The sequence below is a fragment of the Ictalurus punctatus genome, chromosome 23 (assembly GCF_001660625.3).
Source record: "Ictalurus punctatus breed USDA103 chromosome 23, Coco_2.0, whole genome shotgun sequence".
NCBI lineage: Eukaryota > Metazoa > Chordata > Actinopteri > Siluriformes > Ictaluridae > Ictalurus > Ictalurus punctatus.
The window spans coordinates 8,022,501-8,040,828 of NC_030438.2; the positions used below are offsets into that span (position 1 = coordinate 8,022,501).

The following is an 18,328-nucleotide window of genomic DNA, read 5'->3' on the forward strand; positions in this document are numbered from 1 at the left end:
TTATGAAACTCTACCTTGGGAGGATCTCTGAGTGAAATTCTTCCCCCTAGAGTGAGCTTTAATTTCCTTTCTCATGACCAAAGCAATTTGGCTTTCATTTAAAAGTTTCAAGACTGCCAGCAGCTAATAAGTGTAACAGGACTGTAAAACGTTTGGAGGAGAAAAATAAAAAAAAAAGAAAGAAAGAAAAAAAGAGAGAAAGATTAATAGTTTTATTGGGGGGAGGGAGGGGGGGGAATCCATAATTTAAAACATAAGAGCACGTCAGGGCTCATTATATAACAATTCTTATGTTAATGATCCTTCTATGAAACGAGAAGAGCGCTCACCTTGTTTTGTTTTTGTTTTTTTTTGCTCTTGCTTTACCTGACTTTGGGAAAATAAATAAGTAAATAAATAAATAAATAGATAGATAAATAAATAAATAAAACAGCTAACACATTTTAAACGGCATTCCAAAGCTGAATTAATCTCTGTTCTCCGAAGTGTCCTGTTTATATACGAACTCCAGAACCAGATGGTCCTGAACCGAGAACCACATGTGAAACTACACTTTTATAACTACCCTGTATTGGAAATAAATGAGACTTGTACGTTTGGTTTTAATTATAGCTGGATCAAAGGTGCACCGAGGTTTGGGTGCAGCAGTAAAGTCCAGTTAGATAAATCATTATTGTGAATTTAGTAGACAGCCTACTTTCTGTGCAAACACACACCCACACACATACACACACACACACCCTCGCTCTCTCTCTTTCTCTCTTTCTTTCCTATACTCCTCACCTTATCCTCTTGTTTCTCATACACTATTTGAAATCATTTAAACGTTCCACCATTAAATCTGCCTTTTCTTTCTTTCTTTCTTTATTACTTAATATCTGTAATTTCTTGCCACAAAGTAAATTTCCACATTTTTTCCGAGCGTATTTTCTTGGATGCCCTGCTTTTGCTTTTGTACAGACTACATCATAATATATTTCATTTTATTTTGGAACAACGGGAGTCTTTACTCTTTCAGAGACTCCTAGAACACATTTTATAACGTACTTCCTGTAACAGCGTGCTCTTAAACGTAGGAGAGCGATTCCGTGGGGGTTTTTTTTATTTTAATTTTAATTTTTTTTTTTTCTCCCCACAGTACGAGACGGTTGTTAATGTATATAAACCCATAGGCTTGTCTAGCATGTAAGCCTGAAACGGCAGAGAACAAACAAAGCAGAAATGTTAGGACTTCCTCACATGTTGCTTTTCCTCACACAATTCAAGACAGACGCTCGGCGGCTACCGCTGTTACGGTGAAATGTTTTGATTCCACACGAATGTTCCCAAAGGTTCGAGCCAAGAGAGTGCAGCTCTAATCAGTCAGAACCCTGAACAAAGGGCAACGGGGGTGGCGTTAAACTTTTTTTTCTTTTTTTAATTGCTGCAGCTCTTAGTAGGAGGGAGATTTTTCAGGTAGTTTAACCCCTTAATCCCAGCGTTCGAAGCGATTTCGAACCGGACAGCACAACCCGACGTAGTGCAACGTTTTTAAATACTGTAAATACGATAGATTAAACACGTTCTGCCGGCACGCCAAATGAATAAACGTAAACGTATTAATCGATAATAAGCTCACCTCGACGTGTCTGGAAGGGAAAGACACGGCTGGCGCCCGTGCTGTCGAACGACTGGGCCGACTGCCTGTGGCCAATGGCGGTAATTTGTGGCTGCGTTCCAGCATGAGGTCCTGGAGTAAGCAACATTTTGGCCCGCGCAGAATTACAGCTGGGTGTTAAAGGCGTTTGTAGGGCCTGCGCCGCGTATAACTCCTGAGTTTAGCACTTTCTGATCATTAGTCAGTTTCATATAGGAGGAAGAAAAAAAAAAAGATTCATTCAAACGCTGACCTATATATTTATTTCTCCTTAAAGCGGCTTGTTGTTACTGTGCCAGATCATTATAAAGTCGTTTCAGAATAAACGTTATAGTGTTGTAAACTGTGTGTATATGTACAGTACATTTGAATGAATTTGGTTAGTTTTTTTTTTAAATATATTATTTTCACAGCTTAGAGTAATTAAGGCGGGATGATATTATATTGCACAGTCGAGCTGAGAGAAATGTTTTATTGCAAAAAATACGATCCGTACTTTCAATTCTTTATACCTACTGTGTAAATTCCATTAGAGAGATACGTAGACACAGATAAAGGACCTTTGTTATGACTTGAAAGGAGTCATAAAATCCCTTCACGTTCAAGAAATGAAGCTCATCTTCCTCTTTGTCTTCTTCTGATCATCGGGTACCCAGTCCAGACAGCCTTCTAATTTCAGTCTGCAGCAGAGTGTGATAATGAATGCGATGTCTCCAGTCCTGTGTGCTAAATTAGCCAAACGAGAGCAACTAGGCCAGAGCGCTAGCTCTCACTCAGCTCCCTGGGTGTACGGTAATATTCTCTTCTAAAGAGCGAGCGCAGGCGTCCTCAGAACCGCGTTGCCAGATCTCCCAGAGCGAGCGTAATTCGCCCGGCCCGTGACCCACAAGACTCATCATTTACACAAGGTAAACATCATGAAGCTGAGAATTTGGAAAGGTTGGGGGGGGATGTGGTTAAACATGTTTTTGAAGTGGAGTTCCCCATTTGTAAATCACAGTAATCTAAGCTCGGTGCATGTGGCCCCCGCACACTCGCTTTTAACACAGATGTGCTACATAAAGTCCCGCCCATTAAAAAACGTGTAAAACGTAGCGTACTGTGCCAAAAAAACGTCTTCGTTCTGACGCCTGATGTGCTGATTCGTCTGGCAACTCCTGACCTCTGTAGCAGAGGTGTGATGTTTATAATGAAAAAGATTTCTAATCTTCGGTAAGGAATGAAAACATGACAACATGGCGTCGTGTTACCGGAGTTACCGTTGATGGTTTTCCTACAACAGCACGTCCTGGATGTGTTTTATTCCTCTTACACCACAACAGTTACGTGCCAACACGAACATCCATTTATTGTTACGTTTTAATGTTAGGAAACTGTTCTCACTTACGTTATAGCAGCTATAAACAGCTATAAACTATAAACAGTCAATGTTAATAAGACCAAAACAAATTATGCAGAAGACAGAAAAACAAAGCACTGACACTGGAGACTCCTTCCATACTCCTTCCATCCTTGTTACGGTAACCTGTACGTCAACGATTACACCCACTTTTTATATAGAAACAATAGCGCTAGCTGATTACGGGTGCATTAGTATAAACTATTATCCGATCTGCTGTTGTAGAAAATTACGCACCTTTTGACCAATCAGAATTGAGAATCCAGCAGAAGAAATAATGATGACCCCAAAGATGAAATGTGTTTTCTGTACTGAATTGTTCCCGTACAAATATTTCATCAGCGTTTGGTGTGTTATCCTTAAAGACAGAGGAGAAGCTGTGTAATTGTATGGTTTGTAGAAGAATCGAGTCGTTTCTCTGGCCTCTAGCTTAACTGTAAATTGGCAGATGGCTCAGCGAAAGCGAAGGGCGTTTTTGCGTCCGTCGGTTGCGTCTCCATTTTGCCATGCCCGTGCGAGTGGAGATGAGATCTTATGGAGGTAATTATTTCTAAGAGCCCCCTCCACTCCTTACTTTCTGCACCCCCCACACCATCACAGTCCCCCCCATATTAGAACAGGAGAAAGAAGAAGAGGGACGTCTTTGTTTGGCTCACGCTTATGCTTATAGACAAAGGGCCGGGGCTGACTTCGGAGACGAACGAGTCTTTAAATGCTGTAGCTCTGAAAGCCTTTCATTTCTGAGTGATAATGCTTCAGGAGCTTTCCGAAAACCAGGCCAATTTAGCAGCGCTGGACTGAAGACCATTTACATAGCAGCTCTAGGGCAACAACACACATTAATGGGGCGATGTGATGTGTTTCTCATCTGTGTGTGAGCACGTGTGGAAAGAAAAGGGACTTTAAGCAAGGAAGGAAAAAAAACGAATTAGAATTTTATTTACACCAAATAACGACTGTATTCCTTCGACAAATTCAGAGAAGTGTTGTCACTTTAAGACACTTTTGTTAATTTTGTATTCCGGATATTCTGTTTGTTACACCCTGCTTTTAAGGATACAGGAGACGCAACGTAAGAAACACCCAAACGCCACGCCGCCGTAGCATTCGAGTTGCTTAGTGACTTTGGTTTCCATAGCTATAGCGTGAACGATGATTGAGTTCCAGTCTCTGAAACTGTCCCTTCATAAAAAAAAAAAAAAAAGTCCCTAATTTGCTTCTTCTGTGGCTGATTCTTTATCCGCTCATTTTTCTTTTCTGCATTTCAATCCAACAACACGGATTTCATTTTAATGCTTTCGAAAGATTTATTTATTTATTTATTTTTAAAACCGATGCTACACACAGGCAATTACAGCAGTTACTTTTCAAGATTTCAAGTTCATCTCCCCAGACGGTGTCTTCCAGGGTTTGTAACCATAATTTGTGGCCATCACGTAGACTGAAATGGGAAGGCAGCGAAGTGTAAGATATGACATACGGCCAAATCGGTCTCATCATTCTGTTAGCCATGGGTGATGTACTAATGCAAGGGCATCCATTTTCCTTTGATTCCTCACACAAAGCGAGAGGAACAGTGGCCGCTGTGATTAGAGGAGAGCACAGGGCTTCTGACTTTCTTCACTACCCCCTATACGTCCCGCTGTTTTTACCTGAGGGCACTTTGCACTGAGCCACAAGCCCTCCCGAAGCTACAAACACTCCAGCCACTGCTTTTTTACTCATCTGAGCGTCTCGAGAGGATCGCATTTGGGAACAGGAACACGCCGTGGCATAGCGATGTATTCTAGTTGGCTTCGAGCCATTAATAACGTCGATAACACCATGTTAGATGGGTCCTCGAAAGGCTAAACAAGTTTCTCGCTCCCTTTTCTAGAAATAGGGCCATGGGAAAGTGGAAACGATTGGCATGAGCTCTATGTGCCAAGACAGGCTTTGATTCCAGGGACATAAATTGTCCCAGGAGAGCTGTCGCTGGCCAACAGTTTATATTACTGTATCATTAAATGGAGACAATACCCAATAGTCGAATCATTTTTCATATCATAAGGTCAATTTTTTTATTTTAGTATTTTAGGATTTTTTTTTTTTCTCGCAAAACTTACCAGAAAGTCTGAGATGGCACAGATTTCAAGATTGAGTCATTTCTGAATAATCCTCCTGCCCAACTGTATTATAATTACTCTGTGGTTTTTGTGTGCAGAAAGTCCAAAATTATTTTTGAAAATGGCCAGCCTTAAACTATTTTTATAAAAAAAAAAAAACGAAGAAAAAAAAAGCATGTTTCAGGGCTGAGTCTTGCTTTTTAGCCTGTTTTCCTTTCCAGCGAGATCCCACTTTTGGAAATGGACGCAGTACAAAAGCTAAATTGTTACCTCATGTTTTCATAGTCTGTTTGTGCCCACTGACAGTTATAATTTGCAGAAATTGCAATGATTATCCACATTAACATACCTGACTGCAGCCATTTATGCTTATTTGTGATACAAAGCCCTCCTTGGGATCCTCAGGATGCTTTCCTTTGCATACTAATGCGTATTAATTCCACCCATGAAAAAAGGTATTTGATTTTTTTTTTACCCGCCCCCCCCCTTCCGTCCGTGCCTTTGTAGTTGTTGAAGAGCAGGTAGCGAATTTCTAAAGCGGCTCTTTCAGACATGTGGGAACGTGATACCTTTAGAAGCGACTGCAGCTGCAGTGCAATGGCAGCCTCTATTTACGCATATTGAAAAAAAGGCATATCCTTTTTTTGTTCTGGGGGCGAACAATAACAATAAGCCGAGCTTAGTGAATGAATAGTGGGCTGGTGACAAAAGGAGGATGGATGGTTTAAAGCACAGATCACATGACCAGGGAAGGTGTAAGTGCTAATAGCGATGATTCGAAGCGGGTCGAGTGTTAAGAGTTTAGGAATTAGCGATAGCAGCAGCACTGATCTGGACTTAATTCAGACGAGCCAGTTGCGTCGCGGCATTTTAATTGCGCAGCGCCACCACTGACACTAACCACAGCAGATAGTAGAATGCTAACTGCCAGAAGGCATTAAAAGAGACAAGCCATTGTCAAAGCGTGTCGAACACAAAGCCAGGCAACACCGGGCAACAATTAAGCGATCGCCTGAAGCGCTACAAGTCCGGAGTGGTGTTAATATGGACGTGTGATGATATGGACGTGTTTCCGCACGAACACTGCTGACTGGTGGCGTGATGTGTGTGATGTGTGTGTATCCAACACCCCTGTCATTAGCTATCATCTCTCCCAGAGCACACAGCCCAAATCCTATCACTCGCGATTAGGCTCGGGGGCCGCTGATGGCTGTGGCGTTCAGGTGTCAGGCTAAAGTTAGTGACCCCCTCTTCCACTGCTGTGCCTGCGAGTAATTAGTCCTGACTCCGACCATCACACCATCCTTTCTTTCTTGCTCCCTCCCTCCCTCCCTCCATCACTCCACTGACCTTGCACTCGATGCACCCGGCCTCAGGAAGCATTATATATTTATTTACCTGCTTATTTATTTTCTCTGCAAATGCACCAGGTTAAATCGCCTGCACCGATTCGGTGCTTTCTGACGAACAGAGTTCTTTCGTTTCGTGTCGTTCTGGCACGGGCCGTGTTTCTGGTTTTCTCGCTTATCCTCATCCTGGCTCTCGTGCTCATCCATCAGAACAAAGTGTAGGATTGATAACTGGTATTGATTATCCCTAGCCTTTCCTTATTGTCGCTAACCGCTCGGAGCTTTGCAGCTTAACCCGGGTTCCGAGTTAATACCGCTGGGAATTTCAGCTTAATACAGTCGTCATGTTCACTTAGTCCGTCTGTTTAAAGTTGTATACGATCCATTATGTTCAAATCCAAGACGTTTCCTCGTTCCTCGTATTATTTCCACGTGACGTTGAGGTTCGACGTTGTTCGTTCTGATACGGAAGATATTTTTCTAGCATCCGTTCGGTGTTCTGGGGGGAGCTTAAACGTCACAGCGCAGTTTTCCACATCACAGTTATTATTTGTGTGAACCAAAGACGCCATCCAGGACCTGTCATGAGTGAGGAAACCCCCATTGAAATGAACAGCAGCTAACGCTAGCCACTTTCCATTTCCTAAAAATGGATAAATATAATGATTTAAATGGATTAAAGCAAAAAAAAAAAATACCAGACTAGTGAATTTACTCATACAAACCTCCCCTTTTTGTCTTTTTTCCGAGTAGCTTGCGTTGTAGGGAGCCATTATGCGGACGGATCCTGAAGTTATCCGGGGAACTCGCTCATGGCTAGTGGCACGTTTGAACTGTGCTAATGCATGTAAATGAAAAGAAGTCGGTCCAGGATTGGTGCTGTTTTAAATAAAAGGCGAGTGTGATCAAGGCGGCATGGCACTATCAGAGAGTTCCTGGAGCAGGAGCTGATGATTCCTGCACGATTCCATCATCCCAGACTGCATTAAAGACACACGATTAGCCAAGCGTACAGTTGGGACTGTTAGCGTTAACACTCAAACCAGACCGAAACCTTTTCTGCCAGATAATAATGCTGAATTTTCATCGAATCTGCCTGTATGAAGGAGACGCACGTGAGTCTGCGTCCTTCTCAAGGCTCCATCTGGGCAGGAGTGGTTTTACTTCAGTCTGTTATTACGTCTGATCCGAATTAAGCGTGTCTCACACATACACTCGGGAGACACCCAGGCGAGCTGACAGCGTGCCGCGTTAAACTCGCTGATTATCGAATGAGTTTGTTGATCGTTATCCCGCCGTGTCTAGGTGTGCAGGAGGAATTTGCGTAATGCATAGCGTAAAGAAACATTCTCAACACGCAGCAGCAGCATTACAGCACGATCGAGAGCTCGTGTCTGTCTTTATTTCCCGAGACCCTCTTTAACTCTCGAGGTCTTAGCCGAGCATACCTGACACAAGGGTTCCCTCCAGGTCTCTCCAGCGTTTGTTTATGAATAAGAGCGAGGTTAGAAACACTGCCATAATATGTGTTTTAGCTGTATTATCCTTTACAGAGGAAAAACAAAATGCTTTGCACTTGAGGGTAGCCTACTCCAAGCCAATAACAAAGTGTTATTTCTTATTTTAGGGCATGACCTGTAACACACTGCTGTTTTATTCAGATCCTCTCAGCCTGCATATTTACCTTCTTAAACTCTCGGGTTATTTTTCAGTTATTCATTTTAAAGCATAGGAGTTAAATGCGCAAAGGAATGTGTTACGAAGGATGCTTGTACAAGGACATGTTTGATATTTGTCAGAATGACAAATATCACAGGGTCCTAAAACAGAGTGTATGCCTGAGAAGAGGTTCTAAGTACAACCTTTTTTCTTTCCAAGATAAGAACCACTAAATAGTGTGTTTGTAAAAATAATAAAATAAATAAATCTCTAACAAAGGGTCTGTGATTTTGCTTTTCCAAAATGTTTGAGACCCCTTGAAGAACCCGTTTTTCCAAAAGTGTAGATTTCGAGAGTCGGATTGTAATGTTATGGCTTTTACAATCCGCTTTTGGATCTAAATATAGATGTAAAGGACTGATTACTCCCTCCAGACTATCGCCTATTGGTGGAAGTGTTGCTGTATCACAGTGTGTTTCGACAAGCTTTCAATGCCTGGTGTAGGTTTCATTTCAATGGACAATGGAGCGTTGTTGTTTTTTTTAACGCAACACCATTCGTTGGTGTATTTTTAACGCATTGTTCACGAGGGCAGACCACGTCCTCGCCTAAATGACACAAGGAGCCTTTAAAGAACTGTAAAAATTGGGGAGAACTGTAAGAGCTGGTTGGGTCCTGCTGTGCGCTAGATAGCCACTAAAGACTCTTGGGTAGGTGTTGTTGAGTAATATGGATGAAGGTAGAGGTTGAAATATATCCTTTCTCCCAAACGTTGATTTTTTGGGGGAGATTTCAGTAAACACAGATCTTGTTTTCCACAAAACGTCAATCCTATCAGCTCCATTTTCCTTGACTTGATCCTTGAACAACGCCACGTTTAACGCCACGTGTCCTGTCATACGTGTGCCGTACGTTCACTCTCAGATCTTCGGTTCCTCCCTGATAGCGTTGTAGTTCACGTTGCACTCGCAAATTGACAGCCGGTGGATTTCTTTTCCTCTAAACGGAAGCGTTGGGACTTCCTCTCGCTGTCCTTCCTCCCGCGCGTGTCCCTGCCCCTGCAGAAGGCTATTACTGCAGTGTCTTTAGCTTGTCAGATCACGGTGTGGCAGAGGGGAAATATTCCATGTGAGAGCTACACCTTCTCCAAGTGCCGCAATTAGGAGTGTCAACTTATGTGTTGGGGGGTGGACATCAAACCCCGGCAGAACCGCATGCCCCCCTCTCTTGCCCAATGTTGAAATTGTGCCCGGTTTGATAAAAGAAAACAGACGCTTTGTACAGAAACCCTGTGAGTTAACAGCCAGCATGACACTCTCGTGGGTCAAGTGCTACATTTGCATTTTGATGGGATGTTACAGAGTAATTAATGCACCAGTCAGAATGCATTATCCTGGGAGTGAATTGAAAGGTTCATTACCAAATCACCTCTCACTTCACTTTGAAATAGGTATTTCACTGGGAAATTTATTATTTTTCATTTTTTTCATGTCTTATGACATGATGCTATTTTGCATTACCTTCCCCTTGGCGGCCATAGTGGAAGAAATACAGAAAGACGGCGCTTAATAAGCGAATTCACTCGTCTTAACGAATGTACATCAGAGTCCTGCCACGCTGTCAGTTTAATCACCTGTCCAATTCCTTAAGAAACCAGTCTTCGTCAGTGTAAGAGAACCATCACAGGGTTCCATGCTTAATAAAAAGGCAGTAAGGTGCTTTGTTTACGGAGCAAATGAAGATGCTCACTGGCGCTCCAAGTGCGTTTGGGTCCCGGGTCTGCTCGGTCGGGCCGGCCCGGCATGGCACAGAGGAAGATTCTGAGTGCTCCCGGAGATTAAAGCCAGGAGAAATCAGGGCCGTGTGAGCAATCATCATTTCACGAGAACATTCTTTCATCTTGCTTCTTTCCTGCCCAATGCTAACAGGGACTCATGTCACAACACTGCTGTTGCTTTTATCTTCCTATAATAACTCTGTACAAAAAAAGAACCAGAAGGAGGAGGGAGGGAGGCGGGGAGGGATTTGAGAAAGAAAGAGAGAGGCCTGTTCTTTCTCTGCCATCACTGTAAATTTACACAAGGCCCGGTCATGTTATTGGAGCGTCCTCTTCTATATCGTCGCCTAGAGCGTAAAAATGAGAATATTCCACTTATGCTTGCGAGTTTTCTCCTTTTTTTTCTATAATAGAACATCTGCCGATGGATTTCTAAAGTTGTGTTCCAAACCCACGTTATTATCGTCGTGCCTTATTACCCGATACCTGATTTAAACGTGAAGCTTTTAAACGGTGCTATACCACGACGCATACATCCACACGCCTCGTGAACACCCAGGATGTGAGGTATCCTCGGTGGCCATTTTAAATATCATACCCTGTGTTCCAATACGCATGAAGGCAACAGTAAATAAGTGAGATCCATAACAATTATAACAAGACAAAGGAATATGACGCCTTCAGGAAATAAACCAATGACAGGACAGGGACGCAGACAGACTGAAGCACACGCAGCGCTTGTGGGATTGTCATCAGTACTAAGTCCATATCGTTCTCAGAGTCTGCTGAAGATTGAAGACTGAACACTCATGAATGACGCAAGTAGTAGATAACCACGTCAGCCTGGGCTTATGTTCATACTTAACCCCGTCTGGAATAGCAGCCATTAAATTCGCTTTAAAGAGGCTTGAGAGTCATAAGCTTAGTGAGAACAAGTCGTGATGTTTCTAAGGGTCAAAATGATGGCCACTAGTCCCTCGGTGAATGAGCCAGCAGTACCAGGAAGAACAGGAAGTAACTCATCCCGCTGGTCCATCAGCAGCCCATCAGCCGGGCTCACACACCAGCAGGCCCGTCCTTTTTGTTCTCCTGCAGGTTAATAGAAATGGAGGAGATGGGCCGAGGAAAAGCAATGCAATTTTCTGCTATTTAAGCTTGGGTAGATGGCACTCTTCAGGAAGCACTGGAGAAGTAAGAGGGTGTAATGGGTGTTTGGAAAGAAGGTAGAGTGGACCGACTTACTTGGAGGAGATTCTCAAGATTTTAGGCATGCATGGAAAAAGGAGGAGATGGTGAAATAATCAGCGATCTGAAATTGAATCCTCTCTCTCTTTTTCTCTCTCTCCCTCTCTCTCTCTGTCAGTCTGTCTCCTGCAAACACACACACACACACACACACACACACACACACACACATAGATAAACCCTGAATTGTGCCTTTTATCTTACTTGATACACGAACACGCTATCTTCACAAGCTTCAGCAAAGAGAAAGCCGGCACACACCAGAAACACAGAGAATACACTTCAAACCGCTTGCACACTGATAAGAACTGATGTTTCTTTAATTGCCTCAACAACAAAAAAAACAATGGCAAAGTTAATTACCTCGAAAAATGAGCTGGCTCCAACAGACAGGGATTGTATAGGTGCCATGTCTCCCCTAAGACACACCAAGAGCTGTCTTTATAAAGTACGTCAAGTTGCATTATTTTAATTATGGCTTATCGCTGTAATTCTGTTTGCGCCGGATTTGTGTCGTAACTCAGGTTATAAAACATCGTACGCAAACTCGTTATTGATTTAATTCATTAGCTCGTCATGGCGGGCATGTGACATCTCAATTCCAGCTCCCATGACGATTTCAGACAATAGGCTCCCTTTTAATAGTTCATCTCGGCTCTTTTCTAATTAGCAAAAGAATGTGCAGGAGATACAGTGCGCTTTGTTATGAGCATAGCCGATCACTCCAGATCAGCCCCTGATGAGACGTTAGATTAAGAGAGATTATCGCGAGTCGCTCTGGTTGCGTTTGTTAAACGGACACTCCGGTTTTCATTTTCAAGAGCTGGTGAAGTGAGCAAGCCCCTTCGCATTATTCACCCGGGCCGGCTGATCGAAACCCGGCTCAATAGCACTAAACCGGCTCATGCTCCGAAGATTTGTCTTACAAAACCTTGAAAACTGCTCTGAACGTCCATACATTGATTTTTGTTGGCAGGGATCTCCAGGGCTTTCATGTAGAGGCAGACTCCATGCAGAGGTGAGGAGAGGGCTTCCCCCATCAGAGTGAATGCTGGGAAAATGGAGACAGGGGTTCCCTTTTCATCGAAGCGCGGACAAAAGAATTTAAAAAAAAAACGTGTGAAGCCACCGAAGCCTGACCAAGTCTTCGATTACGTTCGGCTAATGTCCTGGACGTCCGGACACCGAGAAAAAATCCGCGCTACGTTCTCCGATACCTACGCATCATCTCCTGCCGGCTCATCGCAGAACCCTTTTTCCGCGTTACGCATGCTCCACTTCACTGCTTATTAAAACCTAGAGGCGTTTAAGTTCCCCGCTTCAGCGTCGCTATTTTCCCAACAAAACTAATTAAGTCGGAAACGTGAAGCAAACGCGTTTGAAATCGAGCGTCTGCCTCGTCTAAGCGCCGCAGTCTGTAGCAGACGGTGTAATTGCAGGCACAGGTAGTGATGAACATTAATGAACGCCTCACACACTCGGAGGCTGCTGCGTTTTATGTGCCTGTTGGATCGCTGATGGAATTTTTAAAGCAGCCAGCAGCATAAAAAACTCATCACTGCTGTATCAGCATCTGGACAGATGTACGACACACTCCTCTTCCCATTTTATCCCTTCGAAGTCCTCAGGAATTTCAAAATCTTAGTGAAGCCTAATTACATATCTTGGGACTGGATTTAAGTGTTTGTATTGTTAGGGAGTGTGTCTCTGAGAGAGAGCGAGAGATAGAGAGAGAGCGAGAGAGAGAGAGAGAGAGAGAGAGAGAGCAGGAAGCCAGACAGGCTGGCAGCTGCCAGTGTGTGTGCCACCTGCCATACATCTCTCTATTAGCATAATCATCTCCCCAGCAAATGGCGATAATAGTGTCACGCACCTTTGTGTAATTGCTACTGTCATAATATATGCCAAATGATTGTGTTGTGTGATTAGATGTTGGGGGAAAAGAGGTCTCCGACATCACATTCACACTTGAATGCCTTTATTTGGAGGCGCAGGGACGAACCCGGACGAGGACAAGTCTCTCTCTCTATCTCTCTCTCTCTCTCTCTCTCCCCCCAGTGCCAGTGCTATCATCTCTCTGTAATTGTGCCAAATGCAAATCAGGAAGAGATCATGTGCTATTCTTAAATGAAACACCGCCCTGATTAAAGCTGTCATGATGTATTCGCAAAAAAGGTCATGTCGGTGTGATGTGTGTTTTTCCTTCTCTAAACCGCACATCGCGAGGTGCTCGTACGGAAGGCTGGAGGGCGCGCCACATCATTTATACCCAAATAATAACAGATCTGTAAAATGTATCGTTCTCGATACGTTAAGAGATGTATATTGAACATTCATGGAAGGAGTCTCCACTGTCAGCACTTTGAGACTAGCTCGACGTATTCCGACATCTTCAGGACAGGCGAGTGGTATAAGAGGAATAAAATACGTCCGGATGCACTGTTCTAGGAAACGAATCAACTCTGCAGTTGTACCAGTCCTGTCTTATTCTTTACGTAGCACCGTTTAAAAACCGCTCAAGAATCTATACGGAATAAATGATAGACTTCCCATAGCTCAACATGCTTCCTCATCGAGGACTTTGAATGTTTGTCCCATTAAAGCCGTGACTGGATGTCAGAGAAGAGAGGACGAGATGGGAAATCGCAGGCTTTGGCTTTGCTAATGTTTTACATAATTAGCCCCACTCGCGCTTTCCTCCAAGGGACAGCTTAGGCAAGCAAATGAATAGGTAATGATTGTAGTGGCCAGAGGCTCTGCGGTCTGAGCGTGAGTGGCAGCCGCCGAGGCCACTGTGACAAACACGGGGTTTAATTGGGCCAGGAGAAAGGGGAATGAAAGAGAGAGGGAAAGGGGGAGTGCGGGGACGTTGCATAAACAACAGACGATCCAAACAGGAATCTAATGGATTGCATGCTTGACTTGCTGACACCTCATTGCACCAAAGGGAGGCAAGGAGTAAAATAGGAATAAGGGCCTGTATGTGGATTATACGTCAGACATGCTGTCGTCTGTAGTTAGAGTCTTCATAACCTCGTACTTTACATCCGTATCTTAAATATGAAATGAAGTTTTGCAGTACATAACTAGAAGAAGCTGTTTGAATTCGCTCGTTTGTTGTTTTTTTTCAAGTCCATGCCCTGCAGGTATTTAGACATATCGACACGCCTGCTTTACAAGGCCAGTGGCCTTCTGGTCTCTGTACACCAAAGGTGGCTGATCCGTTCAGAGGAATCCTCTCTAATCGCTGTGAGCAGGAGGAAAACATACTGCCTTTTTAAAAGCGCCCGTGTCTTAAGATGTCATTGATTAAATGTTAACTGATATACTCTAGTTGGCAATCTCGTTAGAGATTCCAGTAGCCAAGATAGACAGTTTAGAGACCCGGCTGATCAATAATACAGATAAAGATTTCATCCATCAATGAGCTCCCCAAAACAAAAGGTGTGTGTTACCTGATTAAGCCAACGGGGAGCTTGTTCTCACTCTCCGGACTGCCGACACCGCACGTTTTATTTATTTATTTATTTATCTATTTATTGGTTGGAATTATTTATTTATTTTTTTACCAAAAAAAAGTCGATCGCCTACAGACACAGAGGATGTATAATTACCGAGCCGAACAGTTCTGCAGATAACGTGCCTTTGACTCGGCTCGGATAAAGGTTAATCTCCTCGTCTCTGTCCTGCGAGATGTATCCTGGGCTTATATATTTATTTAAGGCCAAGACAGAGAGACCGTTAGCGAGGAAGAGTTAGACCCTGCTGCATACCAATGCCAGCACAAATGACCGAATCGATGGCGGAGCGGCCACTGCTGTTTAAAGGTATCAATAAAATGTTGCCTTATTTTACACTCAACGGATAAGTGTTGCAGTTAAAAGTCCGACGGATGTCTTAATTGAAATTTAATTTTAAATCAATGAATGGAGTCATTTAAATATCGATCCACTCAAATTGTGGATACGTCGCCCACCCGGCGTACCCCACCCACGCCAACCCTTGCTCCATTACTCCTCTTTTTTTCTTTTGGTACAACTTTGTTAAAACGCAATCAATAACCCACAATCGGCATGTTGTAAATGGAAATAATTGACAGTCGGTGCCAAAGTGCCCATGAGGGGATTTCCTCAGGGTTTTTTTTTCCCTAAGACGAATATCTTTTAAAACAAGTCATGTAGTAGATGTTAATTGCGTTACGTGTCCCGGCACTCGATGGAGAAATGTGATATCGATGAGGTTTAATAGGTAATAATCGATATAGCACGACTACTACAGTACTCATTAATTTCTTATAAGTCCTTCTCCTTTTTGTCCGAGTTAAATTGATGCTTTATATCTTTAAGCAGCTGGATGCGGTCCATCTGCACTTATTTCTGCTCCTCCATCCATGTTAGACAAATGAGGAGAAGACAAAGAGCGAGAGAAAGGCGGAGTGAGAACAGCGAACATTGTCCGTGGCCTCTGCCTATCAGCTTAATCTTATTTATTTAAAGCATATGTCTGCTTGTACTCCTTTGTCAGGGTCTATTAGAGCCACGGAGAGCCATATGACATTGTTTAGGCCGTAATGAAATAGACTTACTTTTTTTCTCGTGCGTGTTTTGATGGAGGTTGAAGAGAAGCGAATGCGCTCGTTTAGTTAACGTACACGCATGCCGTTTCCCTGCAGTTAGCGATGGGACAGAGTCCTGTCCTTCTAACCCCTTTTCCTCCACTTTTCCTGAATCTCTTCCAGACATTATAAACTCCACGTTTGTGAATTTGGTTTTGATTCGGAGCCCAAGCAGTCTAATTACTTCTAGGCTTGTAAAATTGTTTTATTTTTTTTTTCACCCTTGTGTAAATTCGAATCAAAGCTGGTCTGAACTTAGACAACACGAACTCACTGAACTTTAGTTGTGTGTGAGAGTGTGTGTAGCTTGCTCAGAGTAGCGGTTACGACCAAAACCACATCTACTGTCATGGCAGCTGCTGAAGTAGCCGTTATAACCACTGCAATGACCTGCAGAATTTTGAGTGAAAATAGCTCCATGTACCTGCTTATGGGAATGATTATTACACAAGTTAGTTTTGTTGTTGTTTGGGGTTTTTGTAAGGCTCAGTTTCATACCAGGAGCTCAAATTAAACACTTAGGGTGTGCTCTAATGGGGGGGACCTGTTACTACCACTAAGTTGATTATTTTCCAATAGCAGCACGTCTTGAAGTGTTTTATTCCTATTATACCACAGCAAATTGCCCACGATTAAAACGACACGTTGTACAACACTTGTACTTTTATTTTTCATCCATTTATAGTCACGTTTAATGTTCTGGAACATCCACAGAACGTTATAGAAACTATAAATGGTCGTTCCTTCATTTGTAGTCAGTAAGATTTTTTTTTTTAAATGCAGCCAAATAAAAACTTTCAAAAACTTACAGCTTTACCTCAGAGCGCTGACACCGGCGACTCCTTCCATAAATGTAACGTCACGCCTCTGTTTACAAATGGAGCGTTCGGTGTACCTGCGAACGAGTATTAGCAGCTCGTTCGCAGGTACACCGAACGCTCCGTTTGTAAACAGAGGTGTGACGTTATCACATATCAGAACGAGCGCCTTAATACGACACCGTAACACCTTCTGACCAATCGGAATCGAGAACGGTTCCAATTAAGTCAATATCACATAAATGACGCTCGTTATTGTCCGACAGATCGAACTCGACATCCTCGATAATATAAAAAATTAGGCTTAGTGGTTAACACGTTCGCCTCACACCTCCAGGACCAGGGGTTCGATTCCCACCCTGGCCCTGTGTGTGTGGAGTTTCGGGGGTTTCGTCAGGGTACTCCCGTTTCCTCCCTGTTTGGACATGCATGGTAGGCTGATTGGCGTGTCCAAAGTGTCCGTAGTGTGTATGTGAGTGTGCCCTGCGATGGATTGGTGTACCCCGCCTTGTGCCTGATGCTCCCTGGGATAGGCTTTCGGTTCCCCGTGACCCTGAAAAGGAGTAAGCAGTAGAAGACGGATGGATTCTGTTGTGGATTCATATGTGAAATATATCAAATGATGCAAGCGTCGTGTAACGTCTCCGACTCGAAATCGTCCGAGGAAGCCATAAGAAAAAGGAATAAAAGAAATATGAAATATTATACGTGTCCAGAGCGATGTACGACAGGGTACGTTATTTCAGAACGACTGACGAGACTGCAGAGCAATCGCGAGCCACGTTATGATGAAATGAATATCCAGAATGCCTCGATATATATTTGGAAAGCAGTGATTAAAATCGTTTAAAATGACCATACAAAGATAATTACAGTATGATTTAATAACATATTGCTTTTGTCTTAAAATATACTATGTAAAACAGACCGCACGTTTCAGCATGTGGTTTGTATTAGTCAGGTTTCTGTCGGGGGGGTGTCGGGATTGGGGGGGGGGGGGGGGGGGGGGGGGGGGGTCGGTTGGGGGCTTTAAAACAGTGTTTTTAATTGTTTTGTTTTGTTTTTTTAATGAAGAAGAAGAAAAGGTCCAAACTTCCAAACCTTTGAAGAGTAGTAATAGTCATTAACTTTTTTAGAATTACTTATACTTATAGATAATTATATTTAATGGTTTCTTAAAGAGGTAAACACATATTTGTCTCAGGTGTAGATGGAACAAAAAACAGCAACAGAAATAATATTATTAAACTGAACAATAAAACAATCCACATGGTAACAGGCAGATTTGTGTATTTGTGTACTCTAAGACTGCTCTTACCTTAGAGTAAGGTGTGTTTCTGAGAGCAGTGTATAGCTCAGGTGTGTATGTGTGTGTGTGTGTGTGTGTGTGTGTGTGTGTGTGGTGTGTGTCCACATTGGGCTGCTGGTTTCTCAGTTCCCAGAGCAGGCCTACAGATGGGTGACAGATAGGTCTTATTTGTCTGATAGAGCTGAGCAGGGAAATGGAGCTACAGCTGGTTACTTCATTAGGTCCTTCCATTGATTGAACCCTCGGCTGAAGTGATGCTGCAGCCTCCTCCGATAACTGCTGGTAATAGAACAAAATGAATTCTTATCACAGAGATTGGAAAGGCCATTAACCCTGGCCTCCAGTGCTTTTTAGAAGTCACAGACAGGAAGCCGAGCAGTGAGCAGGAGAGGAATGGAAAAAAAATAGAAACAGGG

The 18,328-nt window shown here is 43.1% G+C and overlaps 1 protein-coding gene across 2 annotated transcripts in view; it reads left to right on the forward strand.

Moving 5' to 3' along the window:
- zfhx4 (zinc finger homeobox 4) overlaps positions 1-18,328 on the forward strand; it is a 74,205-nt gene that overhangs the window by 34,551 nt on the left and 21,326 nt on the right. The gene's annotated exons all lie outside the window — the stretch shown is intronic.